Genomic DNA, 11789 nt, shown 5'->3' with positions numbered 1-11789 from the left:
CTAGGACAACAAAGATGAATACTATAAGCCCTTGAAATTTCCAGAATTTGAGCTCACATTTAGTTTAGATTTTCCATCTGATTAAAGTAGTCAGATAATTTATAAACTCCATTTCACTTTTGCTAAGATATGGAAGATGTGCAGTTCAGTGCTTTACCATTTGGATACTTTTTTAAACTGACAGTTTTAACCCTTCTTTCAAATGAAATACTACCCACAATCCCAATATTGGCAAAGATATAAAAATAAAACATGCCCAACTGCTCTGTTTGAAACAGAAATGGGTGGGGGATTAAAGTGAGAGTGAAGCTCTAACTGTAGTTTGAGAGCAATTAATTTACGTCTGTTTCTGTTAAAGTGTGCTGCCTAGACCTGTAGCATCAGTATTCCCTGAGAAATGCAGAATCTCCAGCCCTGTCCTGTGCCCAGTGAGTTAGAGACCCAGGAGCCCAGCCGCCCCTATTTTAACAGATCCTGGGGCATTCTAAACTTTGAGAACCACTGACATGTAACAGGCAGTGTTTTCCAAAGTGCACTTTCCTGTATCAACGGCATGTGTCTTTATAGCACCTGTAGGGACAGTTGCAAAACTTGTTTTGTAGTTGAGAAACCCAAGAGATTCAAGTAGATCTGCAACCAACATTCTGATCTACTTACCATTTTTTTAATTAATTTATTTATTTGGTGACAGAGAGAGAGGGAGAGAGAGAATTGCAAGCAGGTTTTGTGCTGTCAGCTTGGAGCCTGAGGCAGTTGTTCCATCTCAGGAAACGTGAGATCATGACCTCAGCTGAAAGATTGGGACGCTTAACCAACTGAGCCACCCAGGCACCCCTAATACTCTTAACCTTTGGGATGGAACACATTTTACCATATCACGTGGCCACATGAAAGGTTCGTGAAAATTCTATATTTCAGATGCTTGGACATATTTTAAAACGATGCTTGGCAATTATGTAATGAGAACAAGAAATCCTTTTCCTGTGAAACTTCCTCTGAGAAAATAAACTGAATGCAAAGGAGACATTTACCTTGTGAGGCTGCAGGAGTATCTTTTAAAATCAGACCCAGGCTCTCCAGCTAGGGACAGCACTGTGCTGGGTACATGCATCAAGTTAGATCCTATAATTCCCCCCCCCTTTTTTTTTCTTTTTTTAAGTAATCAGCTGCTCAGGGAATCGGGCACAGTGTAAGATGCCTCTATTTTAAGTGACTTTCATTCTTTTTTTTTTTTTTAATTTTTTAATTTTTTTTTAAATTTTTAAAAAAAAAATTTTTTTTTCAACGTTTATTTATTTTTGGGACAGAGAGAGACAGAGCATGAACGGGGGAGGGGCAGAGAGAGAGGGAGTCACAGAATCGGAAACAGGCTCCAGGCTCTGAGCCATCAGCCCAGAGCCCGACGCGGGGCTCGAACTCACGGACCGCGAGATCGTGACCTGGCTGAAGTCGGACGCTTAACCGACTGCGCCACCCAGGCGCCCCTAAGTGACTTTCATTCTTGAGGTATCCTGGACTATAAGAAACACTTCAGTTGCTCCTTGTAAGACATGCAAGAGATTGAGTTTAAAGATATGAGTTTGTTTCCTCTTTACAAGAGACAAACTGCTGGATTATTTGTTCAGGTCTCTTGAGCAGCTGGAGCAGTGTGGCCACAGCAGCCAGCGGCAGTGAGAAAGGCATCGTGTGCAGTGAGAAGGAGATTTGATACCCAAGGAAATGAAAAAATATTAGAGCTGTTATTATCTGTACTTACAATAGAAGTACTGCATGGCAGATAACAGCATTCAAAGTTCTCTTTTTTATTTATCTTACATTACATCTCGTAAACAAAACCAACACGTAGACAACTGAGGCTTGTTCTAATAACAAAATCGTTGCCTGAAATGAAATTCTTGACATACCAATCATTCTCTGTAGCCAAATCATTTTTTCATATAAAACATATTTTGAGAGTACTCTAATGAATGTTTTGCACTTAGTCATCCACTTTATTTTCTTTGCTAAGAGATCCTCCAGTAGCCACAAAAGAACAAAGCTTTCCTGGGTGGTATATTTCCTGGCATGTTATTAGCAAAAGGTCTTCCCAGAGAGTTAAGGAGAAAGAAGCTGACAATGACTGGGGACAAACGTGACTTTTTCTTTGCAATTAAAAGGAGCAAATCACAGGGGCACCTGGGTGGCTCAGTCAGTAAAGCGTCTGACTTCTGCTCACATCATGATCTCGCGTTTGTGAGATCAAGCCCTGCATTGGGCTCTGTGCTGGCAGCTCAGAGCCTGCAGCCTGCTTCAGATTCTGTGTCTCCATCTCTCTCTGCTCCCTCCCTGCTCACACTCTGTCTCTTTCTCTCTTAAAAATAAATAAACATTAAAAAAACTAAAAAAAAAAAAAGAAATTTTGGGATTGCTGTTTTTAACACTGCCCTGCCTTTTTGAGTTAGAATGTTCGGGGTCTGAGAAAGATCTGAGACCCAGCAGATCTGAAGGCCAACTACCAACCTAACTATTAATTGATGGAAGTAGACTATGACAGATTAAGACTGTGGTCCTTGAGTTTGAGGTGGATGCAGGAAGACACGTGTTAGGGGAGGAGAAAGTGAATCTGGGCTTAGTCCAGGTAAATTAGTGTTGCATGTGTGATAATTTCCCGTGAGCAAGGCACTCTCCCCATCTCATCCTGAACCTCCTTAACCTAACAAACACTGAACCTTTAGAAGTAATATTTTACATGAGCTACGCTTGAGTAGAGTAACACCGTGTCTATCTGTTAATTTTGAATACTCTAAGGTCAATATCGGCTTCTTTTCTAAGAGCACTATTGGAAACTAGGTAGGGGATGAGACTCTAAAGAACAGTAGCATTAAGGAGGTAAGATCTCACTAAAGGATAGGCTCTATGAGGGCAAGAGTGACATCTGCCTTGCTCACTGTTGAGCTAGGCACGGCCGGAAGCAGCTTATTTGTTGTTGGAATGAAGGCACACATGGAGGATGAAGGCTGTAAAGAAATGTCACTGAGAGTGGAAAGCGTACCCCAAACAAACTGTAATGGTGGCCCAAGGGTTTGGATTTGGAACTGCTGTTGCACTTAGTAGTTGCTGGTCAGCTGTTCCCACTGGAATCTTAGAAATAGCTAGAAATGTTGCTAGAAAAGTCATCAGATTTACTGAAGTAGTGCTTCTCAAAGTATCTGTGGTGAAGGATCAGTTTTGTTTTGTTTTCATTTCATTGTGGGCCAATATTTTTATAAATATAAGAAAAGTGAATTAACAGAATAAGTGAAATGGAAGAAGAGGATATATATAATACAAGTCCATTTTAAAAATTATTAGTTACTGCAACCTTAAAATCACTTTGGAAGATTGTCGTGAGAGGGTCTCCAAGCCTCTTGTCACTCCTGTACTTCTCTGTTGCAGCCTGATAACAAGTTTCCTGGAGGGCACCAGATGCAGACCGCACACTGAGCGGTGCTGCACTAATGAGCGCCATGAGTACCCTGTTATCTGAAAGGGTGTGGAGTGATCTGGGAATTCTCAGGAGATTGGCTAGTCCAGCAGAGAACTACAGAGCCAGGAGCCGTGTGGTTCATCTTAGCTCTGAACGCCAACCCTGCTCTCTGAAAAAAAAGCAATCACTTTTCAGCACTAATACTTGTCATAAAATAATTTCCAATAAACTTCAGACAAAACTGAATCCATACAAAGGCAACTATCTTGCTCTTTCACCTCTCCCCGTGCTCTGCCAAAGGAAATGACTGTGGTTTGAATGAGGAGTGAAGGTAAACCAAGAACTTGTTCTAGATACTTCATTTAACTTTACTTAGTTGTTTTTTTTTTTTAATTTTTTAAATGTTTATTCATTTTTAAGAGAGAGAGAGACACACAGCAGGAGCTGGGGGGGGGAGGGGCAGAGAGAGAGGGAGACACAGAATCCGAAGCAGCCTCCAGGCTCTGAGCTGTCAGCACAGAGACCAACGTGGGGATCGAACTCATGAGCTGTGAGATCATGACCTGAGCCAGAGCTGGACACTGATGGAGCCACCCAGGTGCTCCTTTATTACTTCACTTAGAATGTAGGCTCTACAAAGTCAAGTGCATTGACTGTTCTAATCAGATTTGCCAAGGGTTTTATAGTGATAAGATTTTTTGACCCATTTTAATTTTTTCGTAAACTATATTGCTTTTTACTAGTTGATATTTTTAATGCTTATTTTTTTTTTAATTTTTTAATGTTTATTTTTTAGAGAGAGAAAGACAGAGTGTGAGTGTGGGAGGTTGCACAGAGAGAGGGAGACACAGAATCTGAAGGAGACTCCAGACTCTGAGCTGTCAGCACAGCCCAATGCAGGGCTTGAACTCACAAACTGGGAGATCATGACCTGAGCCGAAGTCGGACGCTTAACCGACTGAGTTACTCAGGCGCCCCTTTAGTGCTTATTTTAAAATGATTGTTACCTTAGTGTGACTGAATATAATTTATCACTGATTATAGGTCTAGTTCTTATAACTGAAATCTTTATCAAATGTATTTTAGTGTTTAAATTTTTTCCTTATATAATTTTGTTATACTTTGGAGTTTTGATATATTATACTTTTGTTTTATTTCAGGCCTACATATTTTGCAATTTCCAATTTCCACCTTCAGTTATGAATTGCTTAAAACTGAGTTATTTTACCTTCCAAATATATTTTAGCCAACATTTTGTTTTTAAGTTCTAATTTCACTGAATTGTGGTCAGTGAACATAAACTCTATGGTACTGATTTAAAAGAAATTGTTAAGATTTCTTTGGCTGTTTAAGAAATGTATAGTGCATATTTTATATCATACTTGTTTATTTTTATTAATATGATATGTTTCTCTGAGTTCCTGTTAATAGCTTTTCCTTTGAATTATATTTTACCAAATGAAACTAACTTTTGGTTAGTATTTGGGCAACATAACTAATTCCATCTTTATATTCATTAGCTTCATATTATTTTATTTTAGTTGCATTTCTTATAAAAGTTACATTTTTAAAATCCAAGCTGAGAATTTTCTGGTAACAAATATTAAATGATACATAATACATATGGTTTTGGTAAAAAATTATTCTATACGTTTCACATCCTCCTGAACAAGAGAAAAAGGAAATCTGCAGGGTCACAACTGGGAACCAGTTCCAAAATGATCTTGCCTCTTCTGAAACAGGATACTAAGTGAAAAGAGAAAAAGAATAGGGAAAAGAGATGAGACAATTCTAGAGTTTAAAAACCTAAAATGGCATAGGGGGTCAGGGGGGAAAACAGAGATCTGAGACAGCCGTCTAGATCATTGTGCACATTGGTAGGAAATAAGTAACATCTCATACCCATTTTGTTAGTGAATTCTGTGTTCAATTTTGTTATTGGACACTGTAATCACAGATCTTCCCATATTGAAGGTAAACACTCTTTAATACCATAATCAGAAGATTGAATGTTCTGTGCTGAAGATACTCTAAAGGGGTAAGAGAACAAATGGAAACATTTGATGTCCCTAAAACACAGCCTTTGGGGACAAGAAACACATGGCCCCTAAACTGATGGCAGAGAAAGGACAATACTCAGCAAAGTTGATAGGAAAAGTGTGGCTCTGGATCTCCTTAATTAAAGAAGACATGCTCACTGGCTTCAGGTGAGTCAGAATCCTTTGGGAACCTGAACACATTTAGGAGAGAGTCTGAAAATACCTCACTTCATATCCTCTGTTTCATTTTCCAAATGTTGCTTAGAACGCAAAAATAACATCTGGGTAGCTTTCTGTTCCAAAGTAGCAGTCTAAAAGAATGGTCTGCTTTTCCAGGAAAATGGGATGTCTCTTCCATTTTTACTTCATTTCGTGAGGACAGGAATAAGAAGAGAAAGTTAGACATCAGGGACAACAGACAAGTACATTTTGAACTTCTGTGGTGTTTGTTGCTTGCTTGTTTGATTTTAGGGAGAGAAGGGTACGTATGAAGCAAAATGAAGAACCAGAAAATATATCTCCATTGGAGGGAAAAGTGATAGTGATGGTGCCAGTGTCTGTAATTTACAGTGTCCAATTTCTTCTCACTCTGACTTCTGTCACTCATTCTTCTCCATTTGGGGTTTCCCCACAGACTATTAAATAGGAGCAGTCTGAAATTTCTGAGTCTTGTGTTTTTAAAAATCTCTCAGAGTCCCTCTTGTGCTGTCATTTATACTTCAGGGATTCTGGTAAATTAGGGACCCAAATGCTAAATATTTTCATGGAATAAAGTGTCTCCAAGAATTCATTTCTTCTGTACCTTGAGCCCAGTAATGTAGTTACCCAGGAGAGGTTGAGAGGAAGATGTGCCTTTTATTAGGTGATATGAGGATATGTTAAAGGGTTGTAAATACTATTGGTTCTTGTTTGTGAAAACAATAGTCAACTTCATACCAGTTAACACTGAGAAGGAAAAAAAAAAGTATTTAGTATTTGTATTACTGTTAGTATTTGTCTACTAGTATAAACTTCATTTAAGAAAACTTGGTTTTTGGGGTGCCTGGGTGGCTCAGTCCATTAAGTGTCTGCTCTTAGGGTTTGTGAGCTCAGTACCTGCATCAGGCTTTCTGCTGACAGCACAGAGCCTGGAGCCTGCTTCAAATTCTGTGACTCCCTCTCTCTCTGTCCCTCCCATGCACTCTGTCTCTCTCAAAAACAAATATTAAGTTTTTTTAAAAAAATTTTTTTTTCAACGTTTTTTATTTATTTTTGGGACAGAGAGAGACAGAGCATGAATGGGGGAGGGGCAGAGAGAGAGGGAGACACAGAATCGGAAACAGGCTCCAGGCTCCGAGCCATCAGCCCAGAGCCCGACTCGGGGCTCGAACTCACTGACGCGAGATCGTGACCTGGCTGAAGTCGGACGCTTAACCGACTGCGCCACCCAGGCGCCCCTAAAAAAAAAAAATAAATAAAAACCTGGTTTTCTCCTGAGACAATTGTATGAAATATATAGATTAGGGACTTTTTTAAAAACCTGTGATTGAATGAGTGATAAGACCAGTAGAACACAGAAACAAAAAAATAGAAGTTGTATTTTTCAGTTTTCACAAGGATTCTGGTTTAGTTTCACATATAAATTAAGAAAATAATACATTGACTACATCAAACCCAGTTAAATAGTCCACAATTATCACTATAGAGGTTCAGTGTTCTCTAAGGAGAGAGGAGACATGACAAATTAAAGTTTTAAAAGAGATCTGTTGGGGTGTCTGCATGGCTCAGTCAGTTAAGTGTCTGACTCTCAGTTTTCAGCCTATGTCATGATCTCACTGATCATGGGATCAAGCCCGACATCAGGTTCTGCACTGACAGCTTGGAGCCTGCTTGGGATTTTCTCTCTCTCTCTCTCTCTCTCTCTCTCTCTCTTCCCCCGCCTCTCTTTCAGAATAAGTAAATAAATCTTTTTTTAAGAGATCTGTCATGAATCCAAAATAGATATTTTGTTAACATTTTGTTTATCATACATGTTTTTTCAAACATTTTATTATCATACTCATTCTCAAATAAAACCTTATACAAAATGTATTTAATGAAAATTTATACGTGGAAATTTTTGTAGTCACTTATTTTCTGGGTTCAATTTCAAGAGAATTACTTCTTTTAGATAAACCATGGTATCAATAAGAATGATTTAATGAGCCTGCCATTTTAAGTTCAGGTTACTGGATAAATGGAGTTTTTTGTTTTGTTTTGTGTTTTTGTTTTTTGTTTTGTTTTGTTTTGAATAAAATATAAATCTATGAGTCCACAATAGAAACTAACTAGCTAGCTAGATAGATTAGATAAATGTCTCTTTTTCTAAAATTTTTTTTGATGTTTATTTATTTTTGAGAGAGAGACAGAGAATGAGTGGGGAAGGGACAGCGAGAGAGGGAGACACAGAATCTGAAGTAGGCTCCAGGATCCAAGCTGTCAACACAGAGCAGGACATGGGTCCTGAACTCACAAACTGTGAGATCATGACCTGAGCCTAAGTCGAACACGTAACTGACTGAGTCATCCAGATGCCCCTAAATGTCTCTTCTTAATACAAAATGGTGATTGACAAATATAGAAGAAGTGGAAGAGTTGTAAAATTATTATTTTGCAATTATGATTCTAAACGTTTCAAGAATTATGAATGAGTTTTAAGCCTAGGGGTTCAGTCATTATGATGGATTGCTAGGGTAATCCTGTTAACAATAAATTGCCTAAATAAAGAAAAAAAAGTATAGGGGGCAAAGTTTGATGAAGATCAGAATATCTGCATAATCTCAAAGTTTCTCCCTACAAATTGCTTATTACTTACAGAACAGAAATAATAACTATTCAGTGTGAAATCTAGAGAATACTCTGATTGGGTGATCAAAGTTAACATCACCAGTAAGAAGCAGATAGACACCACGGGCCCCAAATGCAAGATTCCCTAAAGGTCACAATACAGTGTATGTAGTATTCTAGCAGCTGGGGATTCATATCTTGAATCTTAATGATGAAGAGATATCAGACAGAACAAAATTGAAGAACATTCTATACACAAATTGGTCAATATCTTCAGGCCACCAATGTTATGAAATATAGTAGTTTCCCCTCTTGAGTCTCTGCTCCCTTAAGACATGATTTCCTGTATTCCCTTCTGACTCTCTAATCTTGGAAACAGTGGTTTGCCTTGCATTCTTTTCTCTCTTAGGGATCTGAGAAGAACTGTAGATTTTTCATTCTGTTCAGCTTTTTGCTTATTGTTAGGATAGAGTGGTGACTTCCAAGCTCCTCATGTGGGGAACAGGGTGTTTTAAAGTATGTTAGTCATCTCAGGGTTTTCATTTGTTGATTGTCTTTTCCATTGACAGTTGGTCATGTTCATAGGTTATATTCTCCTGGGTCTTTTTATGTCAAGTAATTGTGGATTGCATCCTGGGCATATACACTATTTTGTTAACAGAATCAGGATCCTGTAAAATCCTCTAGAGAATGTCGATTTGCTGCTGATGCTGTGGTTGTTGTTTTGCCAGACAATTGACTTGTTTAGTTTCAGCAAATTATTTCTTGCCTTCTGCCAGCAGTGACTTCTTTGTCAGCTTTTTTTTTTCCTTTATCTTTTTTTTTTTTCCACCTTGGTGCCTGGGAAAGGACTGTGGCAGGGGCCAGCTGTAGCCCCTGGATGACCATCTCTCCCCCTCCCTGTCTCAGGCCTGGACACGGCTGTCAGTTAATTTTTCAAAGCATTTGCTAAGGTTAGATCTGATCCATCTATGCCATTCATAGTTTTCTGGGACTTGGCAGTGGTCCTCAGTCTTTCCTATGCTTTTGTGAGCCTGTTACGTGCTTGCCCAGATTGGAGGTGATTCTAGTAACTGTGTTGGTTCATACACATAATTAGAGAATTTTCTTGCCAATTGTAACTTCTCTAAGACCACCTACAATTTCAGGTTACCGATGGCTCTCTTTCTGAGTTCCTCTGGCCTAAAATTTGGACTCTTTTACAGAGTTTTAGGTTTCTGAGCATTTACATTTGACTGACTGAGTGTCTCTTTTGGAGCCAAGCTGTGAGGGAACAGAGAGGAAAATATTAGGAATTCCATAATGTACACTTTTTGAACCACGTGGCCCTTTTTTTCTGGTTCACTTGGCCAGAGATACAGGTTTGACTTTGGGATTTTATATATCCTTAACTCCATCTATTGTACTGTAGCAACCATACATCTCTGCAATGATTTGACCCTGCAGCAGGGCTAAAAAAGAAGAAGAAGAAGAAGAAGAAAAAGAAGACGAAGAAAAAGAAAAAAAAAAAAAAAAGAAAAGGAATTCACCCAGAATCCTCCACCTTTTCTGGCCCCATGGCCAGAAAGAGGATGTTTGCCTTAAAGTTTTTGCTGTCTGTATCTACTGCATAGTTCCACAACTCTAGCTACTGAATCTTCCTTGGGTCAAAGCTGGGAAATGAAGTGGAGAGAAAACAAAGAAACAAACAAACAAAACAAAACAGAACAAAACAAAACAAAACAAAAAACTTAGATATGCACTGGTGTTGATCATTCCTCAATTTTTGACCTCCTCTTCTATCTGCCTGTTGTTGTTTACTTTTTTAGAGTTCTCAGATGGTAGCATTTTGTATTCTTTCAGATTTTATAGTTGTAACCAGTGGGAGAGATAAGCTTGTGTGATCTTTGCTACGGCACCGACGTTTTCACTCTTGTAAGAAAAGTTGTATTAAGTGATAAAAGGTCATATTGTATGCAACCTATTTTCAAACGGCCCAGAGAAAGTAATTATATATACACAGACCTAAATGGGGATATAGTTATAGAAAGAATGTTAAATGTAGCAAAACATTAAAAATCAGTGAATGTGATCAAAGTGTATAGAGTTCCCTTTTCTATTGTTGTAAGTTTTTTCATTAAATTTTAATTATTTTTAAGAATTTTTTTAAAAAATGAAAATAACTCTGAAACATCTGCAAGACCATTCTCTAATAAAACTCTTCAATACATGGCATTTACCAATACTGTTTGAGAGATCTTGACGTTTTTATAACTTGTACTTTTCTGGGCAACATAGAATGACATTTTTAACACAATAAATCTTCATTTTTTTTTTATATAAGAGAATATGTTCCTGGAGCAATAGTTCTTGCTATTGCTTTTGTTCCATCAACTCAGAAGTCAATGTTTTGTTATAAATTAATATGATGGGTTCCTAAAAACTGACAAAAACACTTCAGGGCACTTTTGTTGCATTGTATCAAGTGTTTTTGAAATTACTTTATTTTCCTTTCTATTCACTTGCATAAGATCTCTGTATCAGAGCAAGCAAAATAAAGATGAGCATAATGAGTGTGCTTTATTTGAGCTGAACTGTGATGTCCTGCTGAATTATAAGAAGGCCCACAAAAACTCGTTCTTTAAACAAATTCATCAGTTATTCCAGGTGTTGATTTTAGGATCAGACAATAATGAGAACTGAATGTTTGCAGCATTTTTTTTTCCATATAAACACTTGTTTCAATGTCAGTGGCATAGGACTTGGAAGATTTTTTTTTATCTTCCGGAAGGTCTATACTTCTGCCTTTCCTCAAAACAAACAAAGAAAAATAACAAATGAGCTATAGTATCATGAGGTCCATAGGGCTTTTTAAGCCACATTTTACTGTGAAAATTATTTAATAATTTCTCTTATTATAAAATGTAAAAATCTATGCATTACCCTATTATTTTCAAATGACTTTGGGTGTAGTATTTGCCAGTGACCCTATCATTGCCCCTGGCCCTGTTTATTTTCCTGGCCCCCATTACTACCGTATGTCTGCAACTGGCCCCTTCCACTACATAGCAACCTGCAGGTGGCCTCCATATGTGAGTGTGTGCACACCACTGGCTCTGGCCACCATTGTTGCCTGCTCTGATCCCTAGCTACTAGACCAGAGATGACATTTTAGGATCCCAAAAGTTCTTGTAGCCACTGTGGACCCCTGCAGTGCTTGCTAAGGACCACACAGCTGTGAATACAGTGGATTCCGGAGATTTGAGCTACAGAACATCATGACTTTATGCATATCTCTCTGATCACCAAGTGAATAATGGAATGGATAGGACAAGGAAAGCAGAATTATCAGTTGGGAAGACTTGGCATCTTGCATTGTTAGACCTGAGGTCAAAGCACAATCTAGCATCACTCTACCCAGAGGTGAAAGGCTTCCCTTACCAACGTAAGTCCATGAAGTGTGGAAAAGGCGGGTGCTTCTTCAAAAGCACAGAAAACTACAGAAGACTACAGGGATTATG

The sequence above is a fragment of the Prionailurus viverrinus genome, chromosome B2 (assembly GCF_022837055.1).
Source record: "Prionailurus viverrinus isolate Anna chromosome B2, UM_Priviv_1.0, whole genome shotgun sequence".
NCBI lineage: Eukaryota > Metazoa > Chordata > Mammalia > Carnivora > Felidae > Prionailurus > Prionailurus viverrinus.
The sequence above is the reverse complement of the archived record's forward strand: the minus strand, read 5'-3'. Positions refer to the sequence as shown.